Raw genomic sequence first — 21,160 nt, 5'->3', positions numbered from 1 at the left:
TTATTAATCTTATTTTTATATTTTTCTTTCTTTATCTTGTAAAACACTTTGAGCTACATAATTTGTATGAAAACATGCTATATAAATAAATGTTGTTGTTGTTGTTGTTGAAAACTCGGGGTGTTTGTCCATATAAAATGAAATCACCAGTTACAGACCAGGGGGTGAAATTTTTGAATGACCTCAGATTTGAAAAACAAGTCAACTCAATCATCAAGAGTAGCTTTTTTCTACTTAAAAATGGCTTAATCACAGAAATCATTCTATTTCATTTTCACTTTCTCAGTATTTTTTTATCATGCATGTTCACAACAAGCCATGGGAAGTGCTAGATGTTGAGTGTTAATTGGCCCTATAAACTTAGTATTGATGTGCAAGTTGGCTTGGCTCTTTCAAAAATTTAAGACTTAATAAAAAAATGCAATGCATAGTAATCATTTCAGTTCATATTTATTGTTATGTGTACAAAGTAAAATGAAACTCTTATGTGCTCTCTTCACCACCATGCTGCTATTGGCGTGAGTCTTCCTCTGCGGGTTATGTAAACTAACACAGAACATAATGGGTGAAACATACTCACTGTTTAGGAAAAACTAACCATAGGATTTGAACACACAACTGTCTGTTGTTACAAGTCATAACAGAACATAACCATTGCAAAAACAGAAATGCAGAGACTAAGTTTGGAAGCTTTGGAAATTTGGCAAATATGTCATGTCACAACTCCCCCATAATACCTGCTGCAAGCAGACAGTTTAACAGGAAACATATTTTTAACTCAAGAAAAGAGTACCAAGAATGTGTGATAAAATGTATTATTTCCAGTTTACTATTGTTTTCACAAGCATGCCACAGAAGCACATAAGCCTCATTTTCTTAAATCAGAATCTTTGCTGCTTCAAAGTTTTAAGACGTTTGTTTTCATGTTGGTTCCTCTGTACCCTTCAGTACCATTTAAAAAGTCAAAAGCAGGCCATGTATATTTTTTAAAATGTATTTAAAAATGCTCCACTTTGGAACACAATTTCATGTGCCAAATTAACATATACCATGATTGTGAAGAAATAACTTTAACAGGGTGATTAAAAGATACCAAAATCAATATACTGGTGCTGGTCATAAAATTAGAATATCATGACAAAGTTGATTTATTTCAGTAATTCCATTCAAAAAAGTGAATCTTGTATATTAGATTCATTCATTACACACAGACTGATGTATTTCAAATGTTTATTTCTTTTAATGTTGATGATTATAACTGACAACTAATGAAAGTCCCAAATTCAGTATCTTGGAAAATTAGAATATCAATTAAGACCAATGCAAAAAAAGGATTTTTAGAAATGTTGGCCAACTGAAAGGTATGAACATGAAAAGTATGAGCATGTACAGCACTCAATATTTAGTTGGGGCTCCTTTGGCCTGGATTACTGCAGCAATGCGGCGTGGCATGGAGTCGATCAGTCTGTGGCACTGCTCAGGTGTTATGAGAGCCCATGTTGCTCTGATAGTGGCCTTCAGCTCTTCTGAATTGTTGGGTCTGGCGTATTGCATCTTCCTCTTCACAATACCCCATAGATTTTCTATGGGGTTAAGGTCAGGAGAGTTTGCTGGCCAATCAAGAACAGGGATACCATGGTCCTTAAACCAGGTACTGGTAGCTTTGGCACTGTGTGCAGGTGCCAGGTCCTGTTGGAAAATGAAATCTGCATCTCCATAAAGTTCATCAGCAGCAGGAAGCATGAAGTGCTCTAAAACTTCCTGGTAGACGGCTGCGTTGACCTTGGACCTCAGAAAACACAATGGACCAATACCAGCAGATGACATGGCACCCCAAACCATCACTGACTGTGGAAACTTTACACTGGACCTCACGCAACATGGATTCTGTGCCTCTCCTCTCTTCCTCCAGACTCTGGGACCTTGATTTCCAAAGAAAATGCTAAATTTACTTTCATCAGAGAACATAACTTTGGACCACTCAGCAGCAGTCCAGTCCTTTTTGTCTTTAGCCCAGGCGAGACGCTTCTGACGCTGTCTCTTGTTCAAGAGTGGCTTGACACAAGGAATGCGACAGCTGAAACCCATGTCTTGCATACGTCTGTGCGTGGTGGTTCTTGAAGCACTGACTCCAGCTGCAGTCCACTCTTTGTGAATCTCCCCCAGATTTTTGAATGGGTTTTGTTTCACAATCCTCTCCAGGGTGCGGTTATCCCTATTGCTTGTACACTTTTTTCTACCACATCATGTCCTTCCCTTCGCCTCTCTATTAATGTGCTTGGACACAGAGCTCTGTGAACAGCTGTATCTTTAGCAATGACCTTTTGTGTCTTGCCCTCCTTGTGCAAGGTGTCAATGGTCATCTTTTAGACAACTGTCAAGTCAGCAGTCTTCCCCATGATTGTGTAGCCTACAGAACTAGACTGAGAGACCATTTAAAGGCTTTTGCAGATGTTTTGCGTTAATTAGCTGATTAGAGTGTGGCACCAGTTGTCTTCAATATTGAACCTTTTCACAATATTCTAATTTTCCAAGATACTGAATTTGGGACTTTCATTAGTTGTCAGTTATAATCATCAACATTAAAAGAAATAAACATTTGAAATACATCAGTCTGTGTGTAATGAATGAATCTAATATACAAGTTTCACTTTTTGAATGGAATTACTGAAATAAATCAACTTTGTCATGATATTCTAATTTTATGACCAGCACCTGCAGTTGGATCCTGCACAGAACTTATTGAGTGGTCATGTAGACGTTTAAGTTAAAAATGAATAAACTCAGATACAGAAAGTAAAAATATTAAAATAAATCATTAATACTAAAATCTGCAATGGAAGCTTGAGAATGTGTTGTAAGAGAAAGATTATTTACAGAAACGATTAAATAAGGAAATTGAATGCTATATAGCAAGTAGTGTGAAATACAAATCAAGAGGAATTAAGTTGTTACATGATGAAAATGTTTATATTTATGAAAAGAGTAAGCAGGCTGAATACTAGCTGGATGCCTATTAAGGGTCCATTTTTAAACAGAGAACTTTATATACTTTGTACTTAAAACAGCTGAGTGATATACATTTCAAACATAATATACTGTACATCAAAAATGTATATTAATCAAGGGATCATTGTACCCATTCATTTTTAACACACTTATCCAATTATAGGATTGTGGAACACATGAGCCTAGCCCACCAATATTAAGTGTGATGAGGGAACAAACATTGGGTGTGTTGTTTGTACCCAATAAACAATGTCAGTGCAATAGTAAAAAAATTAAACACAAGACCTCATGAAATATCAAGAGTCACAATTCATAATTGTGTCACAAAATAAATTCAGAAAAGGATGTTTCAAAAAGTAATGTATATTCATACTTCACTGTACAAATGAGTTCACTCCTTTGAAGTCTGGCTTATATGTGATTTTAAAGTTTTAATCAACTCCCTCCAGCGTGCTGATCACCATACAAACACGATATAACAAATTTTATCCATGAAGCACACTGTGCATTCTGCAAAGTATATTTTTTGTTGTTTTTGATTTAAGTATGGCACAAATTAAACTAATCTTCTTTGACAACACCATTGCCACTGTTTTCCAGAAATGGCAGATTGGCCCATATACATTTCAGCTTGTCTATGAGATATGTTAATCAAAAGACCTAAAGGGTATAGGGTTTTATATCATTGTGTGGATTCCAAATATATTGCATGAGAAAGCTGAAAAATGAGAGGATTTTTTTTCTCGTTATCGCAGCATAGATCTAAAAGAACTGTCTTTACATCATTTATTTATTATGGAAGCTGACCAAATCAGTTTATATTTGAAAAGGTACTGAAAAAATGTATATATCTTAAGTTTAAAGACAGAGAATGACAGCATCTTTTTTTCTTTATGTTGTGTTATTTCATAGCAGCATTAGGTGAATGTAGCAACAGATTCATATACAGTAATTATTAGGCGTCTAACTTGGAGACATATAAAGGAATTATAGAAAGTGGCCAGCTTCAGCTCAGAGCATGATTGTACACTCCAGGAGTGTTACATGCAGTAATATGCTTGAGTGATATAAGGATATAAATGGTTACTGTGAAAGTGAATTAAATGATCAAGTCATGTAAGGAAGAGCTAATGGTGCTTACATGGAGACAGTGCTTAATAGACTGTGGAATGGAAAAGTCCAGTGGTGTTTGTTTTTCTCATTGAGGCCATGTACAGAAAAGCTGTAAATAGTTTTGAGCTGCAAAAGTGCCAGAACTGAAGCAAGTTTGCAGTGATTATGAAAAGTGCCTTAGACTAGGTGCAACTTTGTGGAGCCCTTCTTACCTTAGAAGGGTAGCCTATTTGAATATTGTGCAGGATGAGAAGCTGAGGCGAGTACTGTGGAGCAAGCAGTAAATACAGCCTTACTCTCATCTCATAAACCCAGCTCAGTATCTTGAATTGAATGTATTGAGCTGCCTTTGCTGGCCACAATCTGCTTTTTTGTCCTCCTGGGATATTCTAATCCTCATTGTGCAGGTTGCAATTTCAGTTGCATTGATCACCCCATTGATTTGCACTCGTAGTTCTTAGGAATCACAGGCCCATGGAGGTCAAGGGTTACAGTAAGACATCAGTGCCTTCTTCTGAGTCCTTCCAAGTACAATTATGCATAGGGCTTGTTTTTTACAGAGTCTGGACAGCTCCTGCTGTAATATGTTATATTATGGATGTCTATTCTGTAGAACCTAAACCATTTTCCAAATGAAAATAATAATAAAAAATGGTATGAAATGTACAATATATTTTCTAAATGATATCATTTTTCATGTTAGGAGCATGGGGTGGATACTTATAAATAAATAAATGGGTTTAGGTTCTAACTGGACAGAGGTTTTGGGGATGTGGATGGTATAATGATAGAGGAGCTTGTGTGATGGTGCTTCAGTAAAGGTTGACTGACATTAGGAAGGGTTACTGGAGTTTCTATTAAGGTGGCAAGGCTTGATTAGGCATAGTTTGGGCTTGTTTTAAGGCTGACAGATTTGTGCAGGAGAGGCTGGCAGTAATACCATCCATAGTGGTTTGCTGTGACACAGGATCAAGGGCAGTCAACGGAAGTAGCACTTTTCTAAACAAATCACTTTTTCTGTAACAGTACAGATCATCAAGTACTGCTTTTGTGTTTCAACCACAGATGTATGCATATTTATTTGAGCCCAGACTGTAATAGGCTATAATTAAATAATATAATTTATAAAAGAAAATTAGACACTAAAGTGACGGCAGTGAAGGAGTATAGCTGCAGCAAATATTTTTCGCTTGTGTTACCCTTTGACAGTATCTACCATAACATGCAGCCATCTAATTTTTGTTAAAATTACAGATTAAAGGTTGCATTATGTTGTTCTAAACAGACTAATTGTTGTACCACCTAGTCTATATTGAACATATTCTTTAAGCTACATATTTTATTGTTATGTGAGTGTTGATTAATTTTGTAAGCAAATCCACGACAAGTCATTCTGCTAACTATAAGAAATGCTGCCATTCAGCTCAGCATAGTTAATTTGACCATCCAAGGTCTCTAAAGTACTGCTTTCAAGTAAACTAATTTGTAATATGTTTATTATTTACTGGATAAAAACATTTTTTCTAATAAATGTGAAAGATTTTTCTTTAAGCAACATCAATTTGTGCCTACTACATTCATTCATTCCATTACAGATACTGAAGTAACACCTGGCATTGTACTTACTCTGTTTGTATTTTTAAATTCTATATACTGTACTATACTATACTATGCTATGCTATACTATACTATACCTGTCAAACCACCATTAGTTTCCATTTGGTTTACCTAAAAAGAGCCAGTTACTTCTAAAACAGAGATTAAGGGACATGTGATTAAAGCATTTCACATTTATGAAGACAGTAAGTAAGGTACATGGTAGAAAATAGTAAGTTTTAATGACAATTTTCTTTAAATGTTTTATGAACAGGATTGTCTGAACCTGTATGTTCCATAGTATGTCACAAATGTAAAGATTTTGTCCCAGAAATGTCTGGTATTGAGAGGCAACAATTACTTTAATGGTCAAAACAGATTGTTTTGCTGGAAATTACCAAGACATATGTCAGGTGCTATATTTTTAGTTCCTAGATTAAGAATGTAGTCACACTTATGTTTCACATTTGTTAAAACAAAGAGACTGAAAGGATTAGCAGATTGAGTTTGATTCAGAAGAGCATCATCTAGTAAAATAGTGCTCATTTCTTTTTGAATAAACAGTTTGAATATCACAAACTGGTAAATAAATTTTGTACTGTGATTGACTGTTATCTTGTACACGGCTGGTATTTTTATTTTGTCTGATGATACAAGGGTAGCCTCTTGCTGGTGCAATCAGAATGTGGGGTTAGAAAATGAATGAATAGACAGAAAAAAGTCTTCCTTGGAATGAGAATTTTGGGTATAGCAAACTGCATCTATTTTCTAACCAACTAATCCAGTTCAGGATTACTGGGAGTTGATGTCTATCTGGAAACTTTGGATGCAAGATAGGAATCAACCTTGGATTAAGACTAATTTAAAGTTGCAAATTACATGTTATGTATGTTATGTTACATTGTTACATATAGCCTGCTGTTTTTTTTCTAAGACAGTGTGAAGTGCCTTGAGCATGGAAAAGGTGCTATATAAATAAAATGTATTATTATTATTATTAACCTAAAATAAATGTCTTTGAGATACAGTGTAGAGTTGGGACAATTGTGAAATGATTTGAGAATACGTACAATTGAAATTGGAATTGGGACTGCACTCAGCTCTGAGGAAACTGAATGGGAATGGATTACAATGATAAAAAACAGAATTGAGCTGCACTGAATACTTCAAACAGAGGTGGTCTTGACTTAATAAACACTATAAATCAAACATTACAAATCAAATAAAAGACAGTTAAGCAAGTAAAATACATTCAATCATAATGTTGGTATTATGATTAGATGTTGTGCAGGATCTTTTGTCAAATCATTTTTATTGGTTTATAAATGAAAACATATTTCATTCTCCACAATTATTTTCCCAAAAATATATGTTGTTTGGAATTTGATTAAAAGAACATTAGTTAGACTTACATGTACTCATGATAAATTTACTAAAGTTTCATGAAATTAGTTTTTTTTTTTTTTTTTTTTTTACAAAAGGACAATTATGCCTGTGTTGAAGGTGTGAGATTGGTGATATAGTGTCTGGTAGTTTGACTTGGATTAAAATTATTAATATCCCTATTATGCATCCCAATACTTAGCTATCCCTGCTTCATCTGCATCTGTGGAATTCATTTCTAATGTTACTTCCATTATATTTGAGTATGAGAGATATAAACGTATTGGTGAGAATTTTGAAGATGTAATGATGATTCAGTGCAGTTAAATACAATGAATTATATGAATAAAATAACATGAATTCATCAATAAAATTATTAATTTTTTAAGGTTTGAAACATCGTGCTTTACAGTATAGTAGCAAGGCAGCATACATTCCTCCACTTTGTGGCACAGTAGCTTACATAAATGTCAACTATTTTTTTAATTTATATCACCTATTCCTCATACATCAAATACCACATGAAAGGTGTCGTGATATTTGGTATTGGAATTATATATCACTACAGGCATTGTGCACAATTTCAATTAATTAAATTCTACTTCCTTCCATTCATCCATTTTCCAACCCGCTGAATCCGAACACAGGGTCACGGGGGTCTGCTGGAGCCAATCCCAGCCAACACAGGGCACAAGGCAGGAACCAATCCCGGGCAGGGTGCCAACCCACTGCAGGACACACACAAACACACCCACACACCAAGGCCAATTTAGAATCGCCAGTCCACCTAACCTGCATGTCTTTGGACTGTGGGAGGAAACCGGAGCGCCCGGAGGAAACCCACGCAGACAGGGGAGAACATGCAAACTTCACGCAGGTCTCCTAACTGCGAGGCAGCAGCGCTACCACTGCGCCACTGTACCGCCCAATTCTACTTCCTAAAATTCCAATTCCGGTTCCTTGAATTGAAAATGAGAAGTTAATTTATAAATTTAAAGTATATGTACTAGTAAGTTGAAATAAATGTGCTTAAACACTAAATATAAATAACAAACATGTTATTAGAGGAATTGCTGTGAGAGGATGAGGCTTTAAATCTGTCACCTAGGGCCTAGGTTGCCTAGGGCAATTTTCAACTGCTGTGTGAGTTCTCAGGTAAGTGAAAAGTGGAATGGCCTACAGTGTGTAAGTAGGTTAGCTACAGATAAGGGAAAATCCAAACAAGTAGCCCTAGACCAGGGGTCCACAACTACGGTCCTGGAGGGCACCAGTGGCTGCAGGTTTTCATTCAAACCCTTTTCTTAATGAGTGACCTGTTTTTGCTACTAATTAACTTCTTTTGAATTCATTTTATATGACTTGCTCTTGAAGACTCGGAACGCTTAATTGTTTTTTCCCTTGATTAGCAGTCAAACAACAATGAGATACAAAATGAACCAAAACATGATCAGCAAACATGACCAACATTGTAAATCATGCAATATCTGAAAATTAAGAAAGGTGAAGGTCTCAGGAATGTTGATCTGCTCAGGTCCCCAAAACATTTTATCTGTGCTCTTAGAAAAGAGAAAATCAACAATTTCAGAAATGTATGTTACTGCACAATGAGAGCAGCAATGAGCCATGGAATTAAAGAACAGGGGGGTATTTTTCGTACGTGGATTAGTCATTTAGCCGGATGTAATTGTTGATGATTTGGCATGATCCTGGATCTGTCAGTTTTTCGAAACTCTTGCTGGAAGTGTTGTCATAGCAACACATCCTAATCCTCAAACCTGCTCGGAGCAGGTTTGTTCTACGTAAACAAGGACTAGTTTACACATGTAATCAGTGACGGTGCGTGGAAGTCATCCAGTCATGGCTTCGCAATTCATGAATGAGCGACCAATGGATATTGGTGCGCAAATTATACGAAGAGAATTTCATATAGAGAGGGTTTTGCGCGATCGGCAAGATCCTTTATTGCTCCTGGAAGAAATTCTTTTCGAAAGATACCGCTTTAGCCGAGGGGGAATATTGTACCTCAAAGATTTATTAGCACCTTATATTCGAAGTTAAACTAGGCGAAGTCGGGCTCTCACAACCACACAGACAGTATGCATTGTTTTGAGGTTTTTTATAAGCGGCACTTTTTTTATATACTGTAGGCGATGTGGAAAATCTAACTAAAAGTGCAGTTTGCCAGGCAATTCGTAAAGTCTGTTTGGCTCTGAAAGATTTCCTTCGGGTTTTCATATTATTTCCTGGACACCTGCGTGTGCAGACAATAAAAGAGGAGTTTTATGCCATTGCAGGTAGGTAATACACAGGCAAAAACACCCACAGTTCCGTGAAGAATCTCAATCAGCCTAACATTCTCATTACCAGGATTTCCAAATGTGATTGGGGCACATGGGACTGATCAGAGTGGAGTTTGATCAAACATTATTTGGAAAATGTACCTCTCCTCTTGATGAATAATCAGACACAGTGTCTTCATCAAACATTTGACCTTCATCAATATCTCGTTGGTCAGACACAGGTTCAAGGGATATGACATTCCCTGCAACTGACCCAGCAAAAAAGAGGGCTATATGGAACATACCTATGGCACACATGGAGGACAAATATATGCAATGACCATCCTTTACCTGAAATAAAGTGACCACTGCATCCTGCCACTGGTTCTGAGGAGGAGCTTCCCCCTGGAATTCCCTCAGAAGCAAGTTGATGGGCATTTTCTACAGGGGTTAGGTCTGGACCGCGTGAACCTCCACCTGTTTTTTGCTTGTCTGCCTTATTAGTTTTAAAATTAATGTTGTTTATATTATATATGATTATTTATGTCAACAATTCTTTAAATAGTTATATACCAATATTTACCAGTTTGAAGTATATTCTTGTACTTCACTTTAACCTGTTCCCATGTTCTCCTTGTGCTCCCGTTTGATCTGGAATTATGACATACAGTATTAAATAATAATTAATCTGACACATAGGAAATGAAACGCTGCGTTCAGTAAGTACAATGCACACTACTTAGCGTTTAATTTGTCGGCCACTTTTTGCCAGCCGTCTTTTCTGATGTGGGCTGCTTTGGCAGAGTTACCCCTTGTGCATATTAAATCTTGAAATTCTTCATGTCCTTCAAATAAAAGGTCTTGCGCCACGTGTGTGAAAAAAAAAACGCTCCTGTTCTTTCGTCATTTTGTTACAGCCTATCAAAGACTTGCTGATCATGTTTTCTAGACTCAATATATATGGGCTTTTCAATCAGCGCGGGCGCGCGCATTCATCTCAGATGATTAGATCCAGCTCAACTAATCTAATACACGGCTGCATTTGAAAAACCGACTTATCTGGATGAGTTTCACTGGCATTAACTTATCCAAGATGAGGCACCTGACCTCGGATGATTTAAGCGACCGTACGAAAAATACCCTCCAGGTTTAATTAACAACAAGAATCAAAGCTTAATTAAGCAACTGGGTGGAGTGAAATTGGTTGGAGTTTCATGCCCTGACTTAGTTGGTCTTCTGTGAACTCACTCACTTCACATTTCATTTCTGTTTGGGTGCCATTTAAGGAAAGAATGAAAGCGATTCAGAAGAATGATGAAGAAATTTAGGGGATCAAATCTTAAAAAACAACAAGTTAATTAAACTTAATTCAGAAGAAGTTAATTAGCAGCAAAATGGTTCACTAATTAAGAAAAGGGTTAGAATAAAACCTGCAGCCACTGGTGCACTCCAGGCCAGGAGTTGGTGACCCCTGCCCTAGGCCGAGAGGAATGTTTCCAGGGAGTGGACTGATGATCAGTGGTGTGACCATACTCATTAAAAAACATGTATTTATAATAACAATGCTGTGACATTGCAAATCGTGCTGCCATCAAAAATGAACTGCCCTGTTTTGCTTTGAACAGAATGGTTAGGGATTCCAAAGACTAGGAGAAGGAAACTGACAGTGAACTCTGGGATCATAAGTGATAATCCAGGTTGGGGGTTGAGCATTAGGCCACCATCCTTTCATTGTAAAAATAACTTGTGTTATGGTACCAATGGGAGGCCAACACTCTGCATGGGCTGTAACATCAAGCAGGAAGTATGACAGTGAACCAAATAAAATTCAGAACCTTTTTTTGACTCAACATCTGACACTTTAAAAATGCTAGAAAAATAAGGATACTATAGGTAGCTCCCAAAGTTGTGTCATTGTATTTTGTGACTGGCAAAAGTGCATCTTGTGTACTACGTTCTAAAAGTGCTCGTAGTGACTATCTTGTGGTGACTGATAATGCCCACGTGCTGTGTGGCTCACTTGAAACCTCGAGCAACAGACAGGTGCCTCCTTTATGTCCTTCTGTACTTATTAGTATTCATTCAGCTTTTATTATACATCAATCACTTTATTTATTTTACAGATATTTGCAGTGTGGGGTACTTCTACTAGCACTTGATTTTACGGTGTCTGTGCTGTTGAAGACTGCAGAAGGGTGAGTCCATTTCAATTGTGTGCTAGAGTGGAGCAAAATAACAGGCATCAGAGAGGACTTGGATGCTCACTTGGTTTGATCAAAATTCTTTAACTAATAAACAACAAATCAGAATTCACTGAAGATTTGCAAATCATGCAGTGATACATAACAGCATCAACCTGTGATTTTGGATCTCCCTATTAAAAAGCAACTTAAGCTTTTGAGTCAGAGAGTAGCCCATTATCTCCAAAACCATTTTTCTCAGATCGTGAGGATGGCTTGTGGCAAGTGCCAATTAAAGCCTATTACACTTCTGTCTAATTTGCTGTTCTTCCAATAATACATCAATGTATTTTCACTTAATCTGTGGAATAGAGTACTTTTGAAAAGTGGCATTCACAGTTCCTTAGGGACATCTATCTATCTATCTATCTATCTATCTATCTATCTATCTATCTATCTATCTATCTATCTATCTATCTATCTATCTATCTATCTATCTATCTATCTATCTATCTATCTATCTATCTATCTATCTATCTATCTATCTATCTATCTATCTATCTATCTATCTATCTATGCTTTGCAAAAGCAAGTATTGATGAAAATAATAGACACATTAACATTTTCTTCAAATGCTGCATAGTTTACCATTTTGTCAGCTGTTGACAATTCCTCAAACCCTATTTGGAACTTAACAAAGCAAATGTTCTGGCAAATACCACTGTATATTTAGCTGTACTACCCTGATTTATATTTCAAACGTGCATCAAAACATTTGGAATATTTGGAAAGTTTATATGCTTGTGAAGTACGATGAATGCATTAGTTTTGAGGATGAATTTGCATGGTGTATAAGGGGTACAGAAAACAGAGCAACATTTTGGTGGAATTTTTTGTTTCTTTTGGGTTGTACTTCTAGATCTTTATTATATACAGTACTATACATACGAGTATTTATAAAATCAGGAACATGAACATTTTGTAACAAGTCCTGGCCTGGTCACTCAGTGTTTGCAGCTTTCTTGATTTTTAACTTCTTTGAGTGATTTTCCCCATGGCTACACAGATTTCCAAAGATATAACATTGAATTAATAATTAAACATAAAGTGTTTGTTAGGACAAGATTAATTCATATGAATTAACATCACATCAGAAATATGCCAAAGAAAATGACAAGACAATGTAGACGTTTGTAGTACTGAAATTTCTACCTTCGAATAATAAGAAATAAAACCTTTTAAAATATATTTATTTTTAATGTGGTTCTTTGCTGTATGGAAGAAGAATCCGTTTCTCTAAGTAACTCTCTTGACCTGGTTAATTTTCTGTCCAAGGAACAACCAGGAAAGAAACAAAAGACAAGACTGACTAACTAACCTGAGGAAATCCATCTGTGAGATGGACTGACTATAAGTAATGTATTAATAGTATTGGTGACTAAAGTAACATATTTTTTCTTTCAACTCTGAGATTTTGTGAAGATGAAATAGACACTGGGAGTGAAAAAAGTACAATGGTCACAACGAAGTGTTTGAAGTAGCACAGAACTTACAAGCATTATACTGTATATGTAAACATTGCAACCATCAGGGGGCATTGCAGCACCCCAAACTCCAGACAAAAATGCACAGACACAAGTCTCAGGGGAGTTCCTGCATGCCATCCATTACAACATTAACAATCTAAATGATTTTACAAATGACTTCGGAATAATATACAAAGTAAGCACTAATTTTTCAAGAAAACAAGGTAAACCAGCAAATTTCTTATGATCTCATTTACTGGTACCAGTTTTAGTTGTCCAAGAAATACTGACTTCACATTCAAGCAGTATTTGTTCCTTTTTTAATTTTTATTGAGAAATAATCTTCATTTTGGCCATTGGCAATATTTACAACTCTACTATATACACTTCTGAAGATCTCTGATATTTTTTGGAATGTCTCTCTGGGAGGGTGAATTTTGTAAGTGAATTTATTTGTTGTGTAAGGATCAGGGGAATATGCACTTTTAATTTGCTTTGTTCTGTAGTTAACTGCATAAAAGCTCTATTCATTTTAATTGAATTATGCCAGCTCTCATTATTCTTTAATTTTATGTGCAATGAGTCCTCAATTAATGTTGAGGAAGCATTTCCCAAAATGCAGAGATTAAGTAAAATGATAAGCAAAGAAAGTTATTTCTGTAGAAATCTATTGTAAATAAAAGAACGTTGTTTTCTGGAAATTAATATGAAGTTATATTATCAAATACACCTTAACATCATTACAAAAACATATTTTACTTTTAATTTTAAAATACCTCCAGATGAGAAGATGGGACTACCACACTTGTTTGCATACTGGTCTCAGTTCTCCTAATCTTTAAAAAAATCATTACTCAATTAAAAATAAATCTTATTCAATCTTAGACTTGTTGTTTTTCAGCTGTCGAAGTGCCAGGTCTGGTGCTGTCATGCTTTGGTTGTCGATGACCTCTGGGCAAACTGGGCATAACTGAATAAAATCTGGTGCATCAGGCCTGGGACTGATCAAACGATTGAGCAGTGAAACAAAGTGCTCACTCCATCTCTCTAGTATCTTATCTTTGCCCTGAATGAATGAATTACCATCCATGGATCGCAGTGGACTGGTTGTGCTTTGGACAGGACTGTACACTTGTCTGATTGCTTGGAAAAATTCTCTTGTGCAGTGAGAATCAGTGAATTCCTGAATTACTGCTGCCTTTCCCACCTGCCATGAATTCTGCATGTCACGCAGCCTAACTTGTGTCTCAGATTTCAGGCACAGGTAATTTGAGTATTTTCTGTTACTTCAGGTTGTTGTCCCATATGATCCTTGCACTGTGTTTGTTATTGATGAGAGTGGAGATTTCTTGTTCATTTGAGTTGAACCAGTTCTGATGTCTGACAGAAGTTATACCCACTGTTTCCATTGCTGCTGTAATGATTGAATTCTCCAGACTTTCCCATTCTTCTTACAGGCTGGGGATTGCCACTCGATGGGATTTCAACTCTTTAAATACTCTTCTTTGGTTGGATTTTGTAATCTGTGGATGTCAAGATGGTGTCTCAGAAGTTGGTTGGATTGTGTTTTCGGACGTATTTTCAGGAGAAGTCTGGACAGAAGATCTGTCATTTGCTCCACAGAGAGACTGAGTTAGAAGGACTTTTGATATACTGTGTGTGTGTACCTCAATTTCGCATGATGATGTAATGTATCATGTGCCAACGACCTGAGCGTGGATGCATCCGTGTCAATTTATGTCTGTTCTTTTGTCTGAAGGTAGTGTTTGTAATGTTCAGGTCAAACTCTGCACAGAGTTCAAGAAGTTGTGGGCCATTGCTATTGAAGTTTCCGACACTGTGTTGTCCGAGGACATTCTCCCTTAGCCCAAAGTCATGCCCAACTTGAGCATTGAAATCTCCAATCAGCAGCATCTTATCTCCCTTTGGCACAGAGAGCAACGCACATCAAAGAAAGTCATACAATTCATCCTTCATCATCTCTTCTGCATTCAGATTCCAGTATGCGGAAATCTAGTCAGATTCTATGGACGTGCTTTGTTTAGGTTACCTTTTCTAGGCCCTTCCTCTGGCAAGAGGAAGCAGTGCTTTCTTCAACAGGGCTGCTTCGACACTTGTGTGGCTCCTGAATGTAAACGTCACTATTTCATTCAGTCAACGACCTTCTTGCATAAGCTACCAATGTGCTGGTTTTAGACTGGATGCTTCCAGGACAGGTTAGCCCCTGCACCCATTGCCTTTCCCCCACCTTTGTTGGACTTGAAGAGATAGAGGGAGAAGAAGAGAAAGAGCCTACGTGTGCTTTGATTTCAGTGGTACTGACGATGCAGCTTCCTCAGTCACACCATGACATGGTTGACCAAGACCATGGCAGAAATCGAATCCTGATTCAAGGCGACGTAAGGAACGGGCACCTGCACTGGGATCCTTCTTGTCCGTGGATGGTGTTCGAGCTTGTGTGCTCACTGATGATTCTGAGTTTGTTGCCTGCGTATGAATGTTACTTGTGCTTGTCATATGTCCTCCCAGATGACGTAGATGGTACTGGATGGTTCCTCAACCTGCTATGCGCCTTTGATATATCTTGTTTTTCATCCTGACATGGTGTCCAGCACAGCCTCCTTGAAGGAGCAGTGCTCCAAGTGGGTGGATGGTTTAGCTCCGACTGTTTGACCATTTGGCAGGTTACATGGTACTGGTGGAGGACCAAAGTCCCACCTGACAATACTTATGTATTACTTATGAAAGTAATTGCCTTTGCTAACGAGATAAATAAATTACTCAAACAGACCTATAAACAGTTTCCCCAGGTTTGTTTCAGAACATTATAGAACTGTTAAGTTACAATTTTTCACCATTTTTGATTTCATATTAATTCACATGTCATACTTTGTACATCAATTATTGCCTTAAGGCCCTGCTTACCCTGATGTTGCTGTAATTGCAATAATGAAGCAGTTGCCTTGTGCTGTTTCTGAAGTACTTATTTTTTCATTTTCTCCTTTTTGTGTTGAATAATATCTGTGACTTTTATTCTGTTTTAGACTTTCTTACTTGTACATGCTATTTGTAGCTTTAATCTGCTAATGTTTACAGTTACATTATATGTCTTCACACAAGCTTAGATGCTGAAAGGTGTAGCATCCCAAACAACTTGAAGGCTTTACTTGAGCTAAGCAATGAAGTTCATTTTCATTGCATTATTCATAAACAGCAATTAGGTACATTCTTTTTAGCTTGATTTTATGAAAAGTGAAAGCTCAGTTAAAATATCAACATTTGATTGATGAGAAAATCATTGTATCGAACGTACATGACTTAAAATATCCACATAAAAATTTTGATTTATTGCAGGATTTAAACATAAGTGTTGCCTTCCTAAAGATTTTGGATGTAAAGTGTCTCACATGCATGATCAGACTTTGTTATTGCTTAGTGTGTGTGCAAATCCAGAATTACAGAAGTTACCTGTAGTCAGTTAATCACAACTGAGAGACTGCATTACATTCACTAACTGGCTATTCTAATATATGCCATAAGTGCTTTTACTGTGTTCTTCACATTTTAAGGGTTATGCTCATAAACATTAGTTTGCCCTCAAAAACCAAATGAATAACACAGATTTAGCATTTGAAGATTCATATTCAGCAGTGAAGCAGAGGTGTTTTACTTTACTGTACATATATGAGCATGTCGTATTTATTGGGAGATGCACTTCAAGCACTCATTGAAATCCTAAATACATTTTATGTTAGTATTAACAAATGGAGCAGCACATTTCATCAGTAATGTAGACAAGCCAAATAGGAACTTCGTTTGAAACTTGCCTCGATTTTTAATTGCTACGACTGTTGTCATCACTGCCACTATGCCCGTATGTCTAAATGGATGCATGTGAGGTGGTTTCATCTGCAATCCTGAACTTTATCCACAAGTTGCAAAATGGGTGGATGTGTGGATGAACATGTATACTGTAGATGTGCTCATTACAATCAAAGAATGAATACAAAACTTCTGTTCCTTTTTCAGGACTGTGTAAAACACTGCATTAAAAGCAATTTATCCCCCATCATTTCATCTGCTATAACAAATGTGTGACACTACAAGCTAAACAGTTACAACTCACATCTGAGGCTGAGTGCATCTAATTGTGCTCTCAAAGCAGCATCTGTTTTTTAAGTAACTCATAAAGGAATAAAACTGGCAATAACTAAATTTTGTATTTGTCTGTGTGTTGGCTTTTTTCATTAAAAAGCACATTTTCCTCAATTGCATGCTGAAATTCTCGAACACACAGCATTGTCAGACATGACTTCTGCTGTTTTTCTTTTCAACTTGTTTTGATGTGGTTTCTGTAACATCACCACTGTAAGTCTTTTTCTATAGTTTTTGCTCTCATTTTTCACACATATTATTGTGCCATCCGAAGTTATTCATGTATTTGCAGTCACGCAAGAGTGCAGTACCAACCTTACTATCAAAGCATCGGTTCTTGTGACATTCCTATTAGCTGTACACCTAAAATTAATCGACACACTTGATACATTAGTATTAGCTGGGTGAATGAGAGCCAAGGTAATGGCAGTGGCGTCAGGTAAGTTAATTAGATAACGTTACATACCTTGGCATGAATCTCAGGATGGCATGCCTTTAGAAGCCTCTTCAAATTTTTATTTAGTTTTTGTTACATTTTTGTCACAGAAAAAATGTCATTGACAAGTGTTTTCCGTCTTAGTTTTTATCAACAAAATTAACACTGCTAATAAGCATCCATTTCAGTTGTGGCTGGTAAAAAAAAAATTTGGGCGGGGGGAACAGCTTTTGGGGGGAAAAACTGAAGCAGCACTTATCTATTATACAGTGCATTTCAAATCTATCTATCTATCTATCTATCTATCTATCTATCTATCTATCTATCTATCTATCTATCTATCTATCTATCTATCTATCTATCTATCTATCTATCTATCTATCTATCTATCTATCTATCTATCTATCTATCTATCTATCTATCTATCTATCTATTAGTGCTGGGCGGAATACCGGTTCATACCGAAAACCGTTTTTAATTTTTTTTATGATATGGATTTTTCTTATACCGTAACACTGGTTTAAATTGCCTAAACGACGTTCGGAATGTGGCGCAGCGGGAAACTGTTCAAGTGGGGACCTTTTTCACTGCTACACCGCTAAACACATTTGTTGCACTAGGGCTCTTTTTCACTGCTACACCACCAAATAGTGGGCAGTAGCATAGGTATGCCGCGCGGTGAAAATGGACAGAGAGCATTCCGAAACTGAACTAAAAGTAAAGTTGAACATGATGAACAGAAGAACTTTTGCCGAAAAAAAGGAGTCACGTCCGTCGCCTGGAGATACTTTAGTTTTAAAAGGTCAGATGTGTAAATACTGTTTCTATACTACTGGATAATACTGCAAGCCAAGTTGTACTTGTTTTATTTGTTTTCAATACAGTGTAATGTACCTGGGTACTGTGTAATAGTGTGACGACATGTTGACTTTATTCTCGACATTTCCACTTTAATCTTGACGCTTATGACGAGAATAAAGTCGAAATGTTGACTTTATTCTCGACATTTCTACTTTATTCTCGCCGTTTATGTCAAGATTAAAGTCGACATGTTGACTTTATTCTCGTAATTTGTCATTAAAGTAGAACATCGTAAACTAAACTTCATCGTAAAATGAATATTTAATTTACTAGATTTTCTCAAACCCCGTCATAAGTTATATAGCACATTAAATGCTTTGTGTTAAGTGATTCTTAAACTGACCTCTTCTTGCACTAAGAGGAGGCGCCGGCAGCGATCGCCGCACAGAATACATTCACTTCATGATCTTCCTGCTCTCTGAACATTTAGAATGCTAAGATAAATACTTAATATAATTTTCATGGTGAAATGCATTAAAGCATGCATTAATCATATGGGGCACGGCGGCGTGCCTACCTTGCATTTGCATGTTTTTCTGGTGGGTTTACTTGGCGTGCTTCAGTTTCCTTTCAAAGTCATGTAGGATGTGGGGTTTTGTTGTGCTATATTGACCCTGCTAGTGTATGTTTTGCTTGTATTCATCCTACGATGTGCTGCCGACTCGTTCAGAGATGGGCGCAACTCTGAATGGATGGCATAATTAAACATGTATAATGAAGATATTTTTAAAGTTCTGAACACTCCGTGGGCTAAGTTTATAACTAGTTTTAATTTCACAAAGACGTTTATCGTGTGGTGATTGGTTATGTGGTGAAAGAAAAAGGAAGGATAGGAACTGGGGTTTTGGTATGTCAGATAGAGACAGCATGCATGCAATAAAGATAGCCCGCTCAGAAGAACATGCATTGAATTCTGTGTTCGTGTCTCCGACCAGCAGATCACAAACCCAACATTTACACAATATTTAAGTTAAACCTGTGCGATAGCTATTCATACATCCAGTTTTTTGGAGCCTCGTCACACCTGCCATAAAGTTCTCTACACTGAACATACACCTGGGGACCCCTTACTGCGAGGGAGCAGCACTACCGCCTCACTACCGTGCATGTGTAATACCTGCTTTAATGCATTTCTTCATGAAAATGATATCAAGTATTTATCTTAGCATTCTAAATTTTCAGAAAGCAGGAATATCATGAAGTGAATGGATTCTGTATGGTGATCGCTGTCTTCTCTTAGTGCGGAGGAAGTCAGTTTAAGAAGCGTAGTGATTAACCACTGGGTCGGCGAACGTAGCACAAAGCATTTAATGTGCTGCATTAATTTATGACGGGGTAAATTAAGTAATTGATTAAACATTGATTTTAGGAAGAAGTTTAGTTTACGACATTCTAATTTAATTATGAAGTAAACTATGAGAATAAAGTGGAAATGTCGACTTTAATCTCAACATAAACGGCGAGAATAAAGTAGAAATGTTGACTTTGTTCTCGACATATAGTTTGTTTTTTCTTCCCAGTATAGCTTAGCTTGAAGCAAAGTCCATATTAATGCAGTTTGCCTAAATGATGGTTCAGTTGGTAAAGATGTCATCACCAAGTTGCACTTGTTTTATTTTATTTTAATTTGGTGAATACTGCGTAATGCACCTGGGCTTGAAGTCTTGAAGTAATAGTGCAACTATCAGTAATAATACTATTATTTATTTTATTGTTATTATTTATTAGTTTAAATATTATGCAGGTTAATGATGATAAAGTTGTTTAAAAAGTCACTTTAACGTGTCAGTGGACAGAGATTGTTAACATTAACAGAAAGTTTAGTTGGTTTACAAGAAATATTTACTATTTATTCCTTTTCTAAGACATATTCGGTGCAATACAATTTTTGACAAGCACTTCTGGATATTTTACTAAGTCTAAATGCCTCTTTGTATGGTTGAAAATATGTTGTCAAAATTATAGTTTGTTTTTGCAAAATTTGTTCAATAAAAAGGTTCTATATTTTGACTTCATCTGTCATGCAATGTGATAACTTCTCCGTTAGTGCCACCCCCTTGAAAACTTTCACTTTATGGGGCAATGCAAAACTGTATTAATACTTGTGTGCACATTAAAATGTTTTTTTTTTGTACAATGTACAATACTCTTGACAGTGGAATAGGTTATTCTTAGCCAGTAATTGCAGTGGAAAATGTGGTTAACATCCACTCATGCATGGGGAAAAAAATACCGTTGAATACCGTGTAACCGGGATAATTTAGAAAAATACCGTGGTGTAGAATTTTGGTCATACCGCCCACCCCTACTATCTATCTATCTATCTATCTATCTATCTATCTATCTATCTATCTATCTATCTATCTATCTATCTATCTATCTATCTATCTATCTATCTATCTATCTATCTATTATATAGTGCCTTTCACATCTAGCTATCTATTATATAGTGCCTTTCACATCTAGCTATCTATTATATAGTGCCTTTCATATCTAGCTATCTGTTATATAGTGCCTTTCATATATATCTATCTGGTCATTCCACAAGCTGTCATAGTCCTCATCGTAGAGTCAATGCACATGTTGGCCTCTCTGATACCAGACCCATAGTACCAATCCTGT

The 21,160-nt window shown here is 36.6% G+C and overlaps 1 protein-coding gene across 5 annotated transcripts in view; it reads left to right on the top strand.

The window, feature by feature from the left end:
* Positions 1-21,160, top strand: part of lingo1a (leucine rich repeat and Ig domain containing 1a) — a 146,275-nt gene that overhangs the window by 71,200 nt on the left and 53,915 nt on the right. For 2 of the 5 annotated variants that reach the window (XM_028823309.2, XM_051920858.1), the window contains exon 3: positions 11,504-11,575. The exons of the other annotated variants lie outside the window; for them this stretch is intronic. The gene's annotated coding sequence lies outside the window, so the exon portion shown is untranslated. The remainder of the gene's footprint in view (positions 1-11,503; positions 11,576-21,160) is intronic. 5 annotated transcript variants of the gene reach the window in all.

This window comes from Erpetoichthys calabaricus, chromosome 17, assembly GCF_900747795.2.
Source record: "Erpetoichthys calabaricus chromosome 17, fErpCal1.3, whole genome shotgun sequence".
In the NCBI taxonomy this organism is placed as follows: Eukaryota; Metazoa; Chordata; class Cladistia; order Polypteriformes; family Polypteridae; genus Erpetoichthys; species Erpetoichthys calabaricus.
The sequence above is the reverse complement of the archived record's forward strand: the minus strand, read 5'-3'. Positions and strand labels throughout refer to the sequence as shown.